We start from the raw sequence: 19292 nt of genomic DNA on the forward strand, positions 1-19292 counted from the left end.
AATGCCAAACCCGTCTCTCCTCCTGGCTGCTGCTTATAACAGAGCGACAGGTGATTAGATAACAAGGCCCAGGCGGGTCATCTACGCACCTGTCGCTGATTTCGAGGCGGTTCCTGGCAACACCCCACTTCGCTGCAGGCCTGCAGGCCACGCCCCCTCCACAGTTAGCTTCAGAATAACAGTGTTATTACAAGTAATAAGAGACCTATTATACTCTAGAAATGTTGGTCTTACTTAAAATGCACACATTTAGTTGTGTTCAGTGTTGAAAAAAATATTATATGGCTCTTATGGAAATACATTTTAAAATATTTGGATTCCTAGCTCTCTCAGCCAAAAAGGTTCCCGACCCCTGCTTTAGAGCATTTTCCAGTACTCTGGAATGCCCTACTGGTAACAGTTTGAGATGCTTTCTCAGTAGAAGCATTTAGGTCCCGTCCTAAAACACATTTGTATACTCTAGCCTTTTAAAAGACCCCTCTTTTACACCAGCCGATCTGCCGTCTCTCTTTTCTGCTCTGCCCCCCTCTCCTGCATAGAGGTTACCAGGTGACCACTGACCAGCCTCCACAAAGGACGCGCTAGCTGTACAAAGTCTGGACCCAGGACGGACCACTCCTCTTTGCATCAGGTGGTGACCTCTCTGCGCCGCGACGTGTCTACATGCAAGTGGATCCCTTGTCAACGTGTTTAAGTTTACCAAGTCATGCAAAAAAACACGCGTATTCATAGCAGAGCACCTCTAAATCATTTTCCGGGCCAACAAAGCAAGCATGCCTGACAGAAAGCCCTCAAAAGTAAGACACCACTTTTCCAAATGCGCTAGCTCGGTGCAAATTTACATTGCATATGCCATATAAATGCTACTGATTAGCATTAGCGATTTTACATGGCGACCTCCAAATGTGTTGATGAAAAGAACAACGAAGATGCATGTTGTAATCAAACATCTGGTGTGTAATAAGTACAATACTTACAGTATAAACACTTTGTGGGCCTAGACAAAAGACAGGACTGGCACATTCAACTTAATGGCATTAATAAAAAGGAAAAAGGAAATAAATACATATTTGCAAATGATAAAAATATAAGAACTGGACCGCACAGTTATTATTATCAGTTCTTTGTTGGTACCAGTATCTTTTGTCAGGTATGGTAATCGGTACAAGGCACACTTAGCGTTTCTACTCGTATGGATTCTTCATTCATCACTCCAAGCCATGTTTGTAAATTTTACAATATAACTAAAACTGTTTATACTTACTAAACCGTCCCATGTGTAACGTCTGTAAGAGTGTTTTTGTCAGAGTTAGTTTGTGACGAACCCCAAGATGCAGAGAAGGAGGCAGGCCTTTTGCAGGTAAACATGCTTTAATCTTTAAATACTAAAACAAGAACAAAACCAAAAGGGTACGAACAAAAAACGCGCACGAGGCGGATAACAAACTTGGCTATGAACAAATTATCTTGGAAGCAGGGAACAAAAGACAGTAAGCTACAAACCGCTACCAAATATAGCTTACCGCAACACTGCATTGACACGACATGACATGACAGGTAGCAACGACAATAATCCAGCCCTGACTGGAGGAGAAAACAGGTCTAAATAGGAGCGGGCTGATTGACACCAGGTGTGGCCAGGTGCCAATCAGCCGCAGCTGGGCGGAAACAGCGCTCAGGGAGAAAGACAGGAAACAGACAAAATAAGAGCGCTGACAGGAAATACTACACACACAGAGGAAACAAAGACAAATGCAAAGGAAAAAACTAAAACATATCCAAACTGTCAGGGATGATCCTGACAGTTTTCATGCATATTTGTACGCTCTATTGTAATGTAATTAAGCTAGAATAATTAGCATTAGCTAATATGCTAACACGTTTACGATTGTCTGTTTTAGATTTATTAACTTACAACGACATTCTTTTTGTGTTGAAAAAACATCCGAATACTCCATTTACATGTTGTCACCTGATTTTTAGCCAAGTCTTAGCAATATATAAGCGCTAACCAGAGGAACTACTTTTAGCTGCGCCGTGATCACAGAGCGCTAACTAGCATATGCTGCTATATTTACAAACCTCTGAGTTGGTAAATGTTAATTTCTAGATTATAGAGATGGCGAGACAAACACCAAAATACGCTCATTACACCAACATCTTTTAACCCTTTGTGAGGAATAGGATTAATTTTTAATCTAAAAGGGAATATATACACATCCCAGTGAGAGCAGAAATTGTTCAGTAAGTGATTGTTTTATTATGTTGGTAGTTTATATATCTTCTTAAGCACTTAGCAATACTGTTACATGATGCTTTGTGTTTCACTAAAGCTGAATCTGTTTAGCTCACAGCTTTCTTAAACTTGTAGATCAGCCTCCTTATACTCAGACTCAAAAATATACGTTTCTGGATCATCATTTGTCCAAAAGTAGTCTTTGTAGTCTCTCATGAAGACTGCCATGATTAGCAGTGATGTTGTTGTTGTAGGGAAAAGTGAACGTTGTGATACGCCTGTGAAATGAATAACGCCGCCGTACGCATAAAATGTGCAAAATATGTAAACATCACATGTTATTATGAATATTACTACATTACATATATACTTAAAGCATGTACATAAAACCTTGATGGATGTTTTGTAGCGCGCTTTATAGGCAATGTTAGCTGACTTTTCCTAGCCTTTATTTACAATTTAGAATGCACAAAAAAAAAAAAAAAAGTGTTCTGGTTGGTCTTACACATGAATGATTGGCAACATGTAAAAAAAGTGCAGTTCCCCTTTAAGGACATGATTCGTACCTTGCAGCGACTTTTTTGCTTCCAGTCTGTCGCACTTTGAAGACATGGCACCTTTTTGTGAGGCTGGATTGCTACAAATGCATCGTGTGTCTTTCTTCCGCGTCCCGTCCGCCCTTGGCGTCCTCCCATAATTGATATTGACAGGTGTTCCGCAAGATAAAGCTAATTTACATGCTAACAGGATTGTTCTTGTCATGTGCCGCTCTTACATTCACTTGATCACTTTGTGTCATCTCAACACACACACCTGGTATCAGTAACAGCTCCTTTACAATGCAGACATAACAACGATTCATCACATGACGTCACAAACAAAAAGGCGCTAAAAAAGAAAACACAATGCCCTTCATTCATTTTCTATCACTTTACCTAGTTTGCACGTACATTCCTAACGTGGTATATATACACAATAGATGCAGAACAGTTTCAGGTTTGATGAATCACATTGTGATGAATGATTCCGGTCTATAGAGCATACCGGTATTTAAGCCACAGCCCGCAAATTTTCAAAGAAATACGCATTTTTCCATATATTAGCTGCACTGGACTATAAGCCTCAGATATATACCGCAACAAAAATGTTGGTAAATGTTTATTTAAATACTGAAATTGTTTCCAAATTGTGTCCGTCACATGGCAGTAAAACGGTGGATCAAACAAAACAGAAGTCATCGTCATGGACCCACTGGCTGTGCAAGCTAGCTCTGCAATCAGCTAAAGTTAAAGTTAAAGTACCACTGATAGTCACACACACACTAAGTGTGGTGAAAAAATACCCTCTGCATTTGACCCATCCCCTTGTTCCACCCTCTGAGAGGTGAGGGGAGCAGTGAGCAGCAGCGGTGGCTACGCTCGGGAATCATTTTGGTGATACAAACCCCAATTCCAACCCTGAGCTCGGTAGGTTGTGAGTTCCAACCCCAGCCGTGTCATACCAAAGACTATAAAAATGGGATTCTTTACCTGCTTGCTTGGCAATCAGCAATAAGAATTGAAATTGGGCGTTGATTCCATAACAGACTCCATAACTCCTTGGTGAAGTTTTGGTGATTTTACTGAGGAATTTGTGAAACTGAAACAATACAAAAAAAATGCCATTGTCAGTTAATAATACTAATAGTGACACTCCGAAACGTGTTAGCGTATTAGCTCATGCAAAAGGCATGAAAACACTCCTACAAACATCACACATGGGACGGTTTAGTACGTAACAATTGTAATAGTTATATTGTAAAACATACAATTGTTGCTTGGAGTGATGAATGAAGAATCCTTTCAAGCAAAAACGCTACAGACGGTTTTACTTCCGGTTCAAAGCAGGAAACTGGGAGAACATTTTGTGGTGAGCGAACTCGTCCCAAAAGATGACGCCACAGTACAAAGAGTAACGCACCCTTTCAGTGTCCCTGCCAGTGTATATTAAAGGCCTACTAAAATTACATTTTCTTATTTAAACAGGGATAGCAGGTCCATTCTATGTCATACTTGATCATTTCGTGAAATTGCCATATTTTTGCTGAAAGGATTTAGTAGAGAACATCGACAATAAAGTTTGCAACTTTTGGTCGCTAATAAAAAAACTTTCTTTGCCTGTACCGAAGTAGCAGACGATGTGCGCGTGACGTCACTGGTTGTAGAGCTCCTCACATCCGCACATTGTTTACAATCATGGCCACCAGCAGCTAGAGCGATTCGGACCAAGAAAGCGACAATTTCCCCATTAATTTAAGGGAGGATGAAAGATTCGTGGATGAGGATAGTGAGAGTTAGGGACTAGAAGAAGAAGGGAAAAAAAAGGCGAAGGCACTGGGAGCGATTCAGATGTTATTAGACACTTTTACTAGGATAATTCTGGAAAATCCCTTATCTGCTTATTGTGTTACTAGTGTTTTAGTGAGATAATAAAGTTATACCTGAAAGTCGGAGGGGTGTGGTGACCGCCAGTGTCTCTGAGGGAAGCCACGGAGGAGCCAAGAGAGTCGCAGCTGCAGGAGGAACGACACGAGCTCCGCTCATGTCTACGGTAAGAGCCGACTTATTACCACAATTTTCTCACCAAAAACTGCCGGTTGACATGTGGTAGAAATCCATGTTCACTTGACCGCTCTGTTCCATATTAAAGCTTCACTGTCATCTTTAGGGAATGTAAACAAAGAAACACCGGCTGTGTTTGTTTTGCTACAGCCGACCGCTTTCCACCAACATCTTTCTTCTTTGTGGTCTCCATTATTAATTGAACAAATTGCAAAAGATTCAGCAACACAGATGTCCGGAAATCTGTGTAATTATGCGATTAAAGCAGACTACTTATAGCTTGGATCGGGCTGGAAGAACATGTCCGCTACAACCGGTGATGTCACGCGCACGCGTCATCATTCCGCGACGTTTTCAACAGGATACTTTGCGGAAATTTAAAATTGCAATTTAGTAAACTAAACCGGCCATATTGGCATGTGTTGCAATGTTAATATTTCATCATTGATATATAAACTATCAGACTGCGTGGTGGGTAGTAGTGGGTTTCAGTAGGCCTTTAAAAACTATTTGTTCAATACAAAACATGGCTGTTAGCGGAGAAAAATCCATAAACTAGCCGCAGGGTTCCAAGCGTAGGAAAAAAGCAGTGGTTTATACTCCGTAAAGCCGCTGCTCCTCCACATCGAGAGGAGCCAGATGAGGTGGTTCGGGCATCTGGTCAGGATGCCACCCAAACGCCTCCCGAGGGAGGTGTTTAGGGCACGTCCAACCGGTACGAGGCCACGGGGAAGACCCAGGACACGTTGGGAAGACTATGTCTCCCGGCTGGCCTGGGAACGCCTCGGGATCCCCCGGGAAGAGCTAGACGAAGTGGCTGGGGAGAGGGAAGTCTGGGCTTCCCTGCTTAGGCTGCTGCCCCCGTGATCCGACCTTGGATAGGCGGGAGAAGCTGGATGGATGGATGATTGTGTGAACTAAGTTGAAGCTTGTAACAACATCTTCGTATGTTATCAAGTTTGCATGTCTATTAATTAGGGAAGTAACCATAAAAGGTATTACCGTAGTAAATTAAAATGATCGGAAAACCGTGATGTTGATAAATTTATGGACTGACTAGCGTTACCTTGCCAGCTAGCTTACATGCTAACATGAACACTTTGATGTCTTTCTCCCTTAATCAATCAATCAATCAATCAATCAATCAATGTTTATTTATATAGCCCTAAATGACAAAGAAACATCATACCCTGATTTAAACGTGCATAAACACGTTAAGATATTCACATTGAACATAAAGTGATCGGGCTATCGACACAGGCCATCTTCAACAGGAAGTGAACCCGCGTGGCGTCACATAAACAGGAAGTGAAGCAAAGTTAACACCTAATTTGCATTCATTAAAAAAAAAAGGCTTCTAAAATGTTGACATATGAAAATGGAAGAATATAAACATGTTTGAACACACAAATAAAAATAATCAAGCACTTTTTGAGTACATTCAACAATACTGTGATGTTTCATGATAAAGGCGATCATTTTCATTTGCATATTTTCAATGCACACAATTCTCTAGTGGATCAGACCTTTAGTCTTCCTTGACTTCAGATATCTTCCAGTGAAGCATCACATGATCGTGTTTGCGGCCCGTGAAATATACGCTGGGTCGTCCCGCCTGTTGCCGTGACAACATGTTTTGATTTACTTACCATATGGATCGTTTTGTCACAGGACAAGATGGCGTTGTCATGGCAACCTTAAAGATCTAAGAACCAACATGTGTGCAGTGTTCCAGCGGCACCTTTATCCAGACCCTCACCAACGCGCCCATGTCGCTAACGTCATCCATCCATCCATCCATTTCTACCGCTTATTCCCTTTCGGGGTCGCGGGGGGCGCTGGCGCCTATCTCAGCCAACAAACCAAAACAGTCACTCTGAAGTTGTTGTGCTTGGCAGAGGTAATGGGAATGATCACCCAGAGCTCCGCCCACTTGTGAGCCAACATCCAGAACACGTGTGAATAGTGAGGCCAGGAACTGCAGCAAGGTGACCTTAAGTGCTTGTGGGGGAAGTCAGACCCACAGGTCCCACAGCCACTTGTGAAAAAGTAATTAGGCAGAAAGCACACAAGCACATGCTGGGGTCAACATGGAACCATTAGAAGTAAATCTTTAAGGTCAACACAGAACAATCACACATGGATCTTTAAGGTCAACATGGAACCATCATAAGTAAATCTTTAAGGTCAACACAGAACCATCACATGTGGATCTTTAAAGTCCACATGGAACCATCACACATGGATCTTTAAGGTCACCACAAAACAATCACACGTGGATCTTTAAGGCCAGCATGAAATCATCACACGAAGATCTTTAAGGTCAACATGGAACCATCACACATTGCTTTTTTAGGTCAACAAGGAACCATCACATGTGGATCTTTAAGGTCAACACGGAACCGTTACACATGGCTCTCTAAGGTCATCACGGAACCATCACAGGTGGATCTTTAAGGTCAACACGGAACCAACACACATGGATCTTTAAGGTCAACATTGAACCATCACACATGGGTCTTTAAAGTCAAAACGGAACCATCACACATAAATCTTTAAGGTCAACATGGAACCATCACAAATGGATCTTTGTGGTCAACACGGAACCATCACAAGTGGATATTTAAGGTAAACACGGAACCATGACAAGTGGATCTTTAAAGTCAACATGTAACCATCCCACATTAATCTTTAAGGTCAACACGGAACCATCCCACATTAATCCTTAAGGTCAACACAGAACCATCACGAGTGGATCTTTAAGGTCAACACAGAACCATCACAGGTAAATCTTTAAGGTCAACACTGAACCATCACACATTGCTCTTTAAGGTTATCACGGAACCATCACAGGTGGATCTTTAAGGTCAAAACGGAACCAACACACTTGGATCTTTAACTTTAACATTGAACCGTCACACATTGGTCTTTAAGGTCAACACGGAACCATCACACATGGATATTTAAGGTCAACATGGAATCATCACAAGTGGATCTTTAAGGTCAACATTGAACCATCACATGTGGATCTTTAAGGTGAACACGGATCCATCACACATGGTTCTTTAAGGTCACCACAGAACAATCACAAGTTGATCTTTAAGGCCAGCATGGAATGATCACACAAAGATCTTTAAGGTCAACACAGAACCATTACACATTGCTTTTTAAGGTCAACAAGGAACCATCACACATTAATCTTTAAGGTCAATACAGAACCATCACAAGTGGATCTTTAAGGTCAACAAGGAACCATCACAGGTGAATCTTTAAGGTCAACACTGAACCATCACACATTGCTCTTTAAGGTTATCACGGAACCATCACAGGCGGATCTTCAAGGTCAAAACGGAACCAACTACACTTGGATCTTTAAGTTTAACATTGAACCATCACACATTGGTCTTTAAGGTCAACACGGAACCATCACACATGGATCTTTAAGGTCAACATTGAACCATCATACATGGGTCTTTAAGGTCAACACAGAACCATCACACATGGATCTTTAAGGTCGACATAGAACCATCACAAGTGGATCTTTAAGGTCAACACGGAACCATCACAAGTGGATATTTAAAGTCAACACAAAACCATCCCACATTAATCTTTAAGGTCAACACAGAACCATCATAAGTGGATCTCTAAGGTCAGCACAGAACCATCACAGGTGAATCTTTAAGGTCAATACGGAACCATCACACATGGCTCATTAAGGTCAACACAGAACCATCACACATTGCTTTTTAAAGTCAACAAGGAACCATCACATGTGGATCTTTAAGGTCAACACGGAACCATCACACATGGCTCTTTAAGGTTATCACCGAACCATCACAGGTGGATCTATAAGATCAACACGGAACCAACACTGGTGGATCTTTAAGGTCAACACGGAACCAACACACGTGGATCTTTAAGGTCAACATTGAACCATCACACATGGGTCTTTAAGGTCAACACGGAACCATCACACATGGATCTTTAAAGTCGACATGGAACCATCACAAGTGGATCTTTAAGGTCAACACAGAACCATCACAGGTGAATCTTTAAGGTCAACATTGAACCATCACACATGGCTCTTTAAGGTCATCAAGGAACCATCACTGGTGGATCTTTAAGGTCAACACGGAACCAACACACGTGGATCTTTAAGGTCAACATTAAACCATCACACATGGGTCTTCAAGGTAAACACGGATCCATACCACATTAATCTTTAAGATCAACAATGAACCATCTCACATGGATATTTAAGGTAAACACAGAACCATCACAAGTGGATATTTAAGGTAAACACAGAACCATCACAAGTGGATATTTAAGGTCAACACGGAACCATCACACATTGCTCTGTAAGGTTATCACGGAACCATCACAGGTGGATCTTTAAGGTCAAAAGGGAACCAACACACGTGGATCTTTAAGGTCAACATTGAACAGAACCAGCACAGCCCGAAGAGGCAACGTGGGTCACCCCTCCAATGGGCTCACCACCCATAGCAGGGGCCATAGAGGTCGGGTGCAATGTGAGCTGGGCGGCAGCCGAAGGCAGGGCACTTGTCGGTCCGATCCTCGGCTACAGAAGCTAGCTCTTGGGACGTGGAACGTCACGTCACTGGGGGGGAAAGAGCCTGAGCTAGTGCGCAAAGTCGAGAAATTCCGGCTGGATATAGTCGGACTCACTTCGACGCACAGCAAGGGCTCTGGAACCACTTCTCTCGAGAGGGATTGGACCCTCTTCCACTCTGGCGTTGCCGGCAGTGAGAGGCGACGGGCTGGGGTGGCAATTCTTGTTTCCCCCCTGCTCAAAGCCTGTACGTTGGAGTTCAACCCGGTGGACGAAAGGGTAGCCTCCCTCCGCCTTCGGGTGGGGGGACGGGTCCTGACTGTTGTTTGTGCTTATGCACCAAACAGCAGTTCAGAGTACCCACCCTTTTTGTGAACACTCGAGGGAGTACTGGAAAGTGCTCCCCCGGGTGATTCCCTTGTCCTACTGGGGGACTTCAACGCTCACGTTGGCAACGACAGTGAAACCTGGAGAGGCGTGATTGGGAAGAATGGCCGCCCGGATCTGAACCCGAGTGGTGTTTTGTTATTGGCCTTTTTGCTCTTCACAGTTTGTCCATAACGAACACCATGTTCAAACATAAGGGTGTCCATATGTGCACTTGGCACCAGGACACCCTAGGCCGCAGTTCCATGATCGACTTTGTAGTTGTGTCATCGGATTTGCGGCCTTATGTTTTGGACACTCGGGTGAAGAGAGGGGCGGAGCTTTCTACTGATCACCACCTGGTGGTGAGTTGGCTGCGATGGTGGGGGAGGAGGCCGGACAGACCTGGGAGGCCCAAACGCATTGTGAGGGTCTGCTGGGAACGTCTGGCAGAGTCTCCTGTCAGACAAAGTTTCAATTCCCACCTCCGGAAGAACTTTGAACATGTCACGAGGGAGGTGCTGGACATTGAGTCCGAGTTGACCATGTTCCGCACCTCTATTGCTGAGGCGGCAGATCGGAGCTGTGGCCGCAAGGTAGTTGGTGCCTGTCGGGGCGGCAATCCTAAAACCCCTTGGTGGACACCAGCGGTGAGGGATGCCGTCAAGCTGAAGAAGGAGTCCTATCGGGTCCTTTTGGCTCATAGGACTCCGGAGGCAGTGGACAGGTACCGACAGGCCAAGCGGTGAGCAGCTTCAGCGGTCGCGGAGGAAAAAACTCGGACATGGGAGGAGTTCGGGGAAGCCATGGAAAACGACTTCCGGACGGCTTTGAAGCGATTCTGGACCACCGTCCGCCGCCTCAGGAAGGGGAAGCAGTGCACTATCAACACCGTGTATGGTGCGGATGGTGTTCTGCTGACTTCGACTGCGGATGTTGTGGATAGGTGGAAGGAATACTTCGAAGACCTCCTCAATCCCACCAACATGTCTTCCTATAAGGAAGCAGTGCCTGGGGAATTCTGTGGTGGACCCTCCTATTTCTGGGGCTGAGGTCGCTGAGGTAGTTAAAAAGCTCCTCGGTGGCAAGGCCCCAGGGGTGGACGAGACCCGCCCGGAGTTCCTTAAGGCTCTGGATGCTCTGGTCGTGGAACTGTGGACCAGCTCTATACTCTCGGCAGGGTTCTTGAGGGTGCATGGGAGTTTGCCCAACCAGTCTACATGTGCTTTGTGGACTTGGAGAAGGCATTCGACCGTGTCCCTCGGGAAGTCCTGTGGGGAGTGCTCAGAGAGTATGGGGTATCGGCCTGTCTTATTGTGGCGGTCCGTTCCCTGTACGATAAGTGCCAGAGCTTGGTCCGCATATCCGGCAGTAAGTCGAACACATTTCCAGTGAGGGTTGGACTCCGCCAAGGCTGTCCTTTGTCACCGATTCTGTTCATAACTTTTATGGACAGAATTTCTAGGCGCAGTCAAGGCGTTGAGGGGTTCCGGTTTGGTAACCGCAGGATTAGGTCTCTGCTTTTTGCAGATGATGTGGTCCTGATGGCTTCATCTGACCGGGATCTTCAGCTCTCGCTGGATCGGTTCGCAGCCGAGTGTGAAGCGACCGGAATGAGAATCAGCACCTCCAAGTCCGAGTCCATGGTTCTCGCCCGGAAAAGGGTGGAATGCCATCTCCGGGTTGGGGAGGAGACCCTGCCCCAAGTGGAGGAGTTCAAGTACCTAGGAGTCTTGTTCACGAGTGAGGGAAGAGTGGATCGTGAGATCGACAGGCGGATCGGTGCGGGGTCTTCAATAATGCGGACGTTGTACCGATCCGTTGTGGTGAAGAAGGAGCTGAGCCGGAAGGCAAAGCTCTCAATTTACCGGTCGATCTACGTTCCCATCCTCACCTATGGTCATGAGCATTGGGTCATGACCGAAAGGATAAGATCACGGGTACAAGCGGCCGAAATGAGTTTCCTCCGCCGTGTGGCGGGGCTCTCCCTTAGAGATAGGGTGAGAAGCTCTGCCATCCGGGAGGAGCTCAAAGTAAAGCCGCTGCTCCTTTACATCGAGAGGAGCCAGATGAGGTGGTTCGGGCATCTGGTCAGGATGCCACCCGAACGCCTCCCTAGGTAGGAGGCCAAGGGGAAGACCCAGGACACGTTGGGAAGACTATGTCTCCCGGCTGGCCTTGGAACGCCTCGGGATCCCCCGGGAAGAGCTAGACGAAGTGGCTGGGGAGAGGGAAGTCTGGGTTTCCCTGCTTAGGCTGTTGCCCCCGCGACCCGACCTCGGATAAGCGGAAGATGATGGATGATGGATGAACAGAACCATCACACATGGATCTTTAAAGTCAACATGGAACCATCACAAGTGGATCTTTAAGGTCTACACAGAACCATCACAAGTGGAACTTTAAGGTCAACATTGAACCATCACATGTGGATCTTTAAGGTCAACATTGAACCATCACACATGGGTCTTTAAGGTCAACACGGAACCATCACACATGGATCTTTAAGGTCGACATGGAACCATCACAAGTGGATCTTTAAGGTAAACACGGAACCATCACAAGTGGATATTTAAAGTCAACACGGAACCATCACAAGTGGATCTTTAAAGTCAACGCGGAACCATCCCACATTAATCTTTAAGGTCAAGACAGAACCATCACAAGTGGATCTCTAAGGTCAACACAAAACCATCACAGGTGAATCTTTAAGGTCAATACGAAACCATCACACATGGCTCTTTAAGGTCAACATAGAACCATCACACATTGCTTTTTAAAATCAACAAGGAACCATCACATGTGGATCTTTAAGGTCAACACGGAACCATCACACGTGGCTCTTTAAGATCATCACGGAACCATCACTGGTGGATCTTTAAGGTCAACACGGAATCAACACATGTGGATCTTTAAGGTCAACATTGAACCATCACACATGGGTCTTCAAGGTCAACACCGAACCATCACACATGGATCTTTAAGGTCAAAATGGAACCATCACAGGTGGATCTTTAAGGTCAACACGGAACCATCACAAGTGGATATTTAAGGTCAACACGGAACCATCACAAGTGGATCTTTAAAGTCAACATGGAACCATCCTACGTTAATCTTTAAGATCAACATGGAACCATCACACATGGATCTTTAAGGTCAACACAGAACCATTACAAGTGGATCTTTAAGGTCTTCACGGAACCATCACACATTGGTCTTTAAGGTTATCACGGAACCATCACAGGTGGATCTTTAAGGTCAACAGGGAACCAACACACGTGGATCTTTAAGGTCAACATTGAACAGAACCATCACACATGGATCTTTAAAGTCAACATGGAACCATCACAAATGGATCTTTAAAGTCTACACGGAACCATCACAAGAGGAACTTTAAGGTGAACACGGAACGATCACAAGCGGATCTTTAATGTCAACATGGAACCATCACAAGTGGATCTTTAAGGTCTACACGGTACAATCACAAGTGGAACTTTAAGGTCAACACGGAACCATCACAAGTGGATCTTTATGTGTATCTCTAAGACATAAAACACAAGCAGACTGCAACATTCTCATCTATTCGTACCACTGATGAGATGTTTGGATCTCGACTGAGCAGAACCACCAGAACCATAAACATGTGAATAGGGTTGTACAAAACACCGGTACTAATAAAGAAAACATGAAAAGGGTACTACACTGCCTTATATGTATATATGTACTATATGAAAAGGGTACTACACTGCCTTGGAAAATACCAGTGTTTCTTTGTTCATCCGCATGCTGCCATGGGGAGATGTTGACAGAGCGGAGGAGCATGTTGTGTGTCAGCGTACATTCACACAGTGCACTAGCAGAAACAGTGAGGAGAGGAAAAATGGCCAATAAAGGCAATTTTACCAGTAACTAAAGACGTGCGTGACGCACAATATGGGGTTATTCGTGCTATAAGACTATTGATCAAGGTGACGCTTTAATCAAGGAAGTGCCCAACAGAATTACTGCTTCAAATTGAGGTAAACATTTAATTAACAATCATTCAGACCTGCACAACAAGACAAGAACAACAAAGCCCCCTGTTGTGAACATCCAGATAGGTACAATACACATATAAAACTATATTTATATACACACACAAACACACACACACACACACACACACAAACATGTATATATATATGTATATATATATATATATATATATATATATATATATATATATATATATATATATTTATATATATATATATATACACAGTGGGGCAAAAACGTATTTAGTCAGCCACCGATTGTGCAAGTTTTCCCACTTAAAATGATGACAGAGGTCTGTAATTTTCATCATAGGTACACTTCAACTGTGAGAGACAGAATGTGAAAAAAAATCCAGGAATTCACATTGTAAGAATTTTAAGAATGTATTTGTAAATTATGGTGGAAAATAAGTATTTGGTCAACCATTGAAAGCTCTCACTGATGGAAGGAGGTTTTGGCTCAAAATCTCACAATACATGGCCCATTCATTCTTTCCTTAACACGGATCAATCGTCCTGTCCCCTTAGCAGAAAAACAGCCCCAAAGCATGAAGTTTCCACCCCCATGCTTCACAGTAGGTGTGGTGTTCTTGGGATGCAACTCAGTATTCTTCTTCCTCCAAACACGACGAGTTGAGTTTATACCAAAATGGATACATGGATGATACAGCAGAGGAATGGGAGAATGTCATGTGGTCAGATGAAACCAAAATGGAAGTTTTTGGTATAAACTCAACTCTTCTTGTTTAGAGGAAGAAGAATACTGAGTTGCATCCCAAGAACACCATACCTACTGTGAAGCAAGGGGGTGGAAATATCATGCTTTGGGGCTGTTTTTCTGGGCCATGTATCGTGAGATTTTGAGCCCAAACCTCCTTCCATCAGTGAGAGCTTTGAATAGTTGACCAAATACTTATTTTCCTCCATAATTTACAAATAAATTCTTTAAAATTCCTACAGAGTGAATTCCTGGATTTTTTTTCACATTCTGTCTCTCACAGTTGAAGTGTACCTATGATGAAAATTACAGACCTCTGTCATCATTTTAAATGGGAGAACTTGCACAATCGGTGGCTGACTAAATACTTTTTTGCCCCACTGTATATATATATATATATATATATAAGCCACAAAGGGTGACCGTACACAATAATATACACATTATTATGCATAGATGATACAAAAGTTACATTTAATTAATATTTAATTTATACCTACAAAATAATACATTCAACAATTTCTTATGTTTAAGTTAAATAATCAAAATTATGTGTTAAGTGTTCTGTAAATTATATCCATATTAAAATGCTTCAATAAGAAAAGTCTGTGTTTTTGCATTTCTATACAAAACTTGAATAATACTTAATTTTAACAATTAATGTATTTTGATATATAGATAATTTATTTTATGTATGACTGTATTGCATATTAGACACAGAGAGTGACAATATTTACCAGTGACTCATTTGATAGGGAAATGGGGTAGGATTAAATCAACTCTGCTTCTTCCTACTCCCTTTCCGACATGTTGGATGGTGAATTTGTAGAATTAGAAGAGATTTTCACAATTTGTGAATACTATTAAAAAAGTCAATGCACCATAAAAAAAAAAAAAAAATGAATTACCCCCATTTAAATCCATTACGAAGCATGTTTTTCTTCAATTATTGTTTTTGTTTTTTTAAACGATGTATTTACAAAAACAATTCTGAACATTTGTTTATTGGATTTTTGACACATAAAGTCCAGAAATACAATTAAACTCACATCAAATGTTCTTTTTTCTCCCCCAAACAAGTAACCAACAACACACACACACACACACACACACACACACACACACACACACACACACATATATATATATACATACATATATATATATATACATACATACATACATACTAATATATATATATATATATATATATATATATATTTTTTTTTTTAGGCCCGCTCCATGCAATCTAACCTGTTATCTGTAACCTGTTTTTGAAAAAAGTTTCATGATACTTATTATACCAAATAATACATTTCGAGATTCGGTTTTAATCGAGAATTGATTCTGAATCGAATCATCACCACAAAAATCGGAATCGAATCAAACCAATAGGGGCCAAAAAGATTCACAGCCCTAGTATGAGATGCTTCAACCTTCTCACAATTGTTCTCATGCAATATGTTGGTTACGAGGACATAATATAAATTTCCATGTTTAAGTAAGGAGCAGAAGTGGACTTTGTGGGTGTGAAGTGGTCCCCACAAGACAAGAAGAGAGAGAAACGTGTGCAAACACAACAGCAGCTACCTGGAGGAGGACTGCGTCAAGACTCCTCCCCCGCCCTCAGGTGGGTTCGCGTCAAAACGTTATCAGGTCAGTTTGTGGGGACGTACCGTAAGAAACGGGGTGGTCCAGATCGGCTTGCCAGGACATCTGTGCTGACTCGTCAAAGGAGTGCTGCGCTGTAACAACAACAACAACAACAACAAGTCTTGTTGCCGATGAATCATAGCCGGAGGGACAATGGCAGCATGCGACGTTCACGCTCGCCTACCGAGTGACGACGCGTCACTTAGTGGAGTGTGGACGTGATCGAGTGTGCACTTGGAGCGGAGCGACACGTTACCTTTAAGGTGGCTGCGGCCCAGCGTCACGAAGCCGGACGGGACGAAGTTGTGCATGTCTGCTCCTCCGCTGTGAAGACTCTCCATTCCATAATGACCTGCTGAAACACATCAGCATTATTATTATTATTATTACTATTGTTTTTATATTGTTATGTACATGTTTTAATTTTTGATTATTATTATCATCATCATTATTATTAATAGTATTATTATTAATTTTCATTGTATTATTTACTGTAATTTTTATGATTATTACTATTATTTTCATGATTATTTTATTACTATTATTATCAATACTATTATTATTATTATTAATTTCATTCTTATTATCATTGTTATTAACATTAATTTAAATTGTTATTGTTTTTATTATTTTCATGGCAATTATTATTATTTGTATTATCACTGTTATCACCATTCATCTCAATTATATTATTTTCATTGTTTTCATTTTTACTATTATGATCATTATTATTATTATTTTAATTGTACTATTACTGTTATTGTCATTAATTTCAATGTTTTTATTTTTATAATTTTCATTAGTATTATTATTTTATTACTATTATTATCATATTATTATTATCATCATCATTATTACTATTTTATTTGTATTGTTATTATCATTATCAGTAATTGTCTTTAGGCTCCAGCACCCTCCGCGACCCTGAAAAGGACAAGCGGTAGAGAATGGATGGATGGATGGATGATCAGTAATTTAAATATGATTATTGTCATTATTCTAATATTATTTGTATTATTATTGTATCACTATTATTGTTATTATTATTCTGTCATTTGTATTATATTATTATTATTGTTATTATTTTATTTATTTAAAAAAAAAAATATTACAATTTCCATTATAATTATTGTATTACTATTATTATCATTATTATTAATTTAATTTGTTATTATAATTATCATTAGTATTTTTATTATTATCATCATCATTCCATTTTGGGAAAAAAAAGTATACTTAAAGAGAAAGTAAATTTGGTAATGAAATAATTTTTTTTTAATATAACAATGAACAGTGAGCTGATAATAACCATTGTGGCCACTTGTTCGCACATGATATCACACACCAGTAAACCCGCTGTATTACTGCAGATATCGCACATGCTATCACACACAAGTAAACCCGCTGCAGGACTGCTTGTATCGCACATGATATCACACACAGGTAAATACGCTGCAGAACTGCTTGTATCACACATGGTATCACACACAAATAAACACCTTGCAGGACTGCTTGTATCACACACGGTATCACACACAAATAAATACCTTGCAGGACTGCTTGTATCACACACGGTATCACCCACAAATAAACACCTTGCAGGACGGCTTGTATCGCACATGATATCACACCAATAAACACGCCGCAGGACTGCTTGTATCACACGTTACCACACACAAATAAACACGCTGCAGGACTGCTTGTATCACACATGACATACAGACATAAGTAAACACGCTGCAGGACCGCTTGTATTACACATGGTATCACACACAAGTAAACACATGGCAGGACTGCTTCTATCGCACATGACATCACACACAAATAAACACACTGTAGGACTGCTTGCATCGTACATAATATCACACACCAATAAAAATGCTGCTGGACTGTATGTATCGCTTATGATATTACACACAAACAAACACGCAGCATGACTGCATGTATTGTACATGAGATCACACACGCTGCAGGACTGCTTGTATCACACATGATATCCCACACAAACACGCTGCAGGACTGCTCGTATCGCACATGACATCAGACACAAGTAAACATGGTGCAGGACTGTTAGTATCGCACATGATATCACACAGAAATAAACACGCTGGAGGACTGCTTGTATCACACATGATATCCCACACAAACATGCTGCAGGACTGCTCGTATCGCACATGACATCAGACACAAGTAAACATGGTGCAGGACTGTTAGTATCGCACATGATATCATACAGAAATAAACACGCTGGAGGACTGCTTGTATCACACATGATATCACACACACAAGTAAACACACTGCAGTACTGCTTGTCATCTTTTATGCTGATACCGGACCGATATGTGATATTCATTTTGGATTGGGACACCCCGAGTGAGCTTTAAAGGTCACTATGAATATTTGTTACATGTGTTGATGTTTATGATTATGTTGATTATTATGTTGTTCTGTAAGGATCAACAAGCTAAGCTTTCCAACGCAAACATGAAACCATGAAAACACAACAATGTGATTATGAATATAATATTCATTAAACAGACGTAGAGCAACAATTTTGTTTTGATCATCCTCTCGTTGAAAGCCCTTCAATAAAGTTTATGGATGTGCTGACATGCTGATAATACGCTTGTTTATCTGGGGGTGAAATGTTGATGATTCATGAGGACGGCGACCTCGCCGCTTAAGTCAGCTGGCGCCACACGCTGGCGGTGATGAACGACGGCGACCCAATGCTTCTTATTATCTGCAGGATGCTCTTCATCCCGTGGAGAGATCCTCATCTTTGTATGAACGTTGCATCACCCTCATCAGCGGCAACTTTGTTTCATGTATAAATGCATGGTTGCAACGCTAACTAGCCAGGTGGAGTTTGCAGAAAGAAGTAAATATCGATTGTCTGACGGAAGGTGCGATGAATTCCACACTGAAGAAGTCCATATTTTACATATGGTACATATTTTATGCATGGATGTAATGGTGCACCGTTATGAAATTGCTGGTAATTGATGGAGTCAACACATACACAGAGCACTTAGAAGCAGAAACAGATTGGAGACATAGAAGAGGGAGAATGGACATTTTCTGGCTTTCAAAACTAACCGTAAAGGTGAAG

The 19292-nt window shown here is 41.8% G+C and overlaps 1 pseudogene; it reads right to left on the minus strand.

Annotated features, from left to right (window-relative positions):
• Positions 1-19292, minus strand: part of LOC133556090 (protein shisa-6-like) — a 107961-nt pseudogene that overhangs the window by 40273 nt on the left and 48396 nt on the right.

The sequence above is a fragment of the Nerophis ophidion genome, linkage group LG07, assembly GCF_033978795.1.
Source record: "Nerophis ophidion isolate RoL-2023_Sa linkage group LG07, RoL_Noph_v1.0, whole genome shotgun sequence".
NCBI classification, from domain to species: Eukaryota; Metazoa; Chordata; class Actinopteri; order Syngnathiformes; family Syngnathidae; genus Nerophis; species Nerophis ophidion.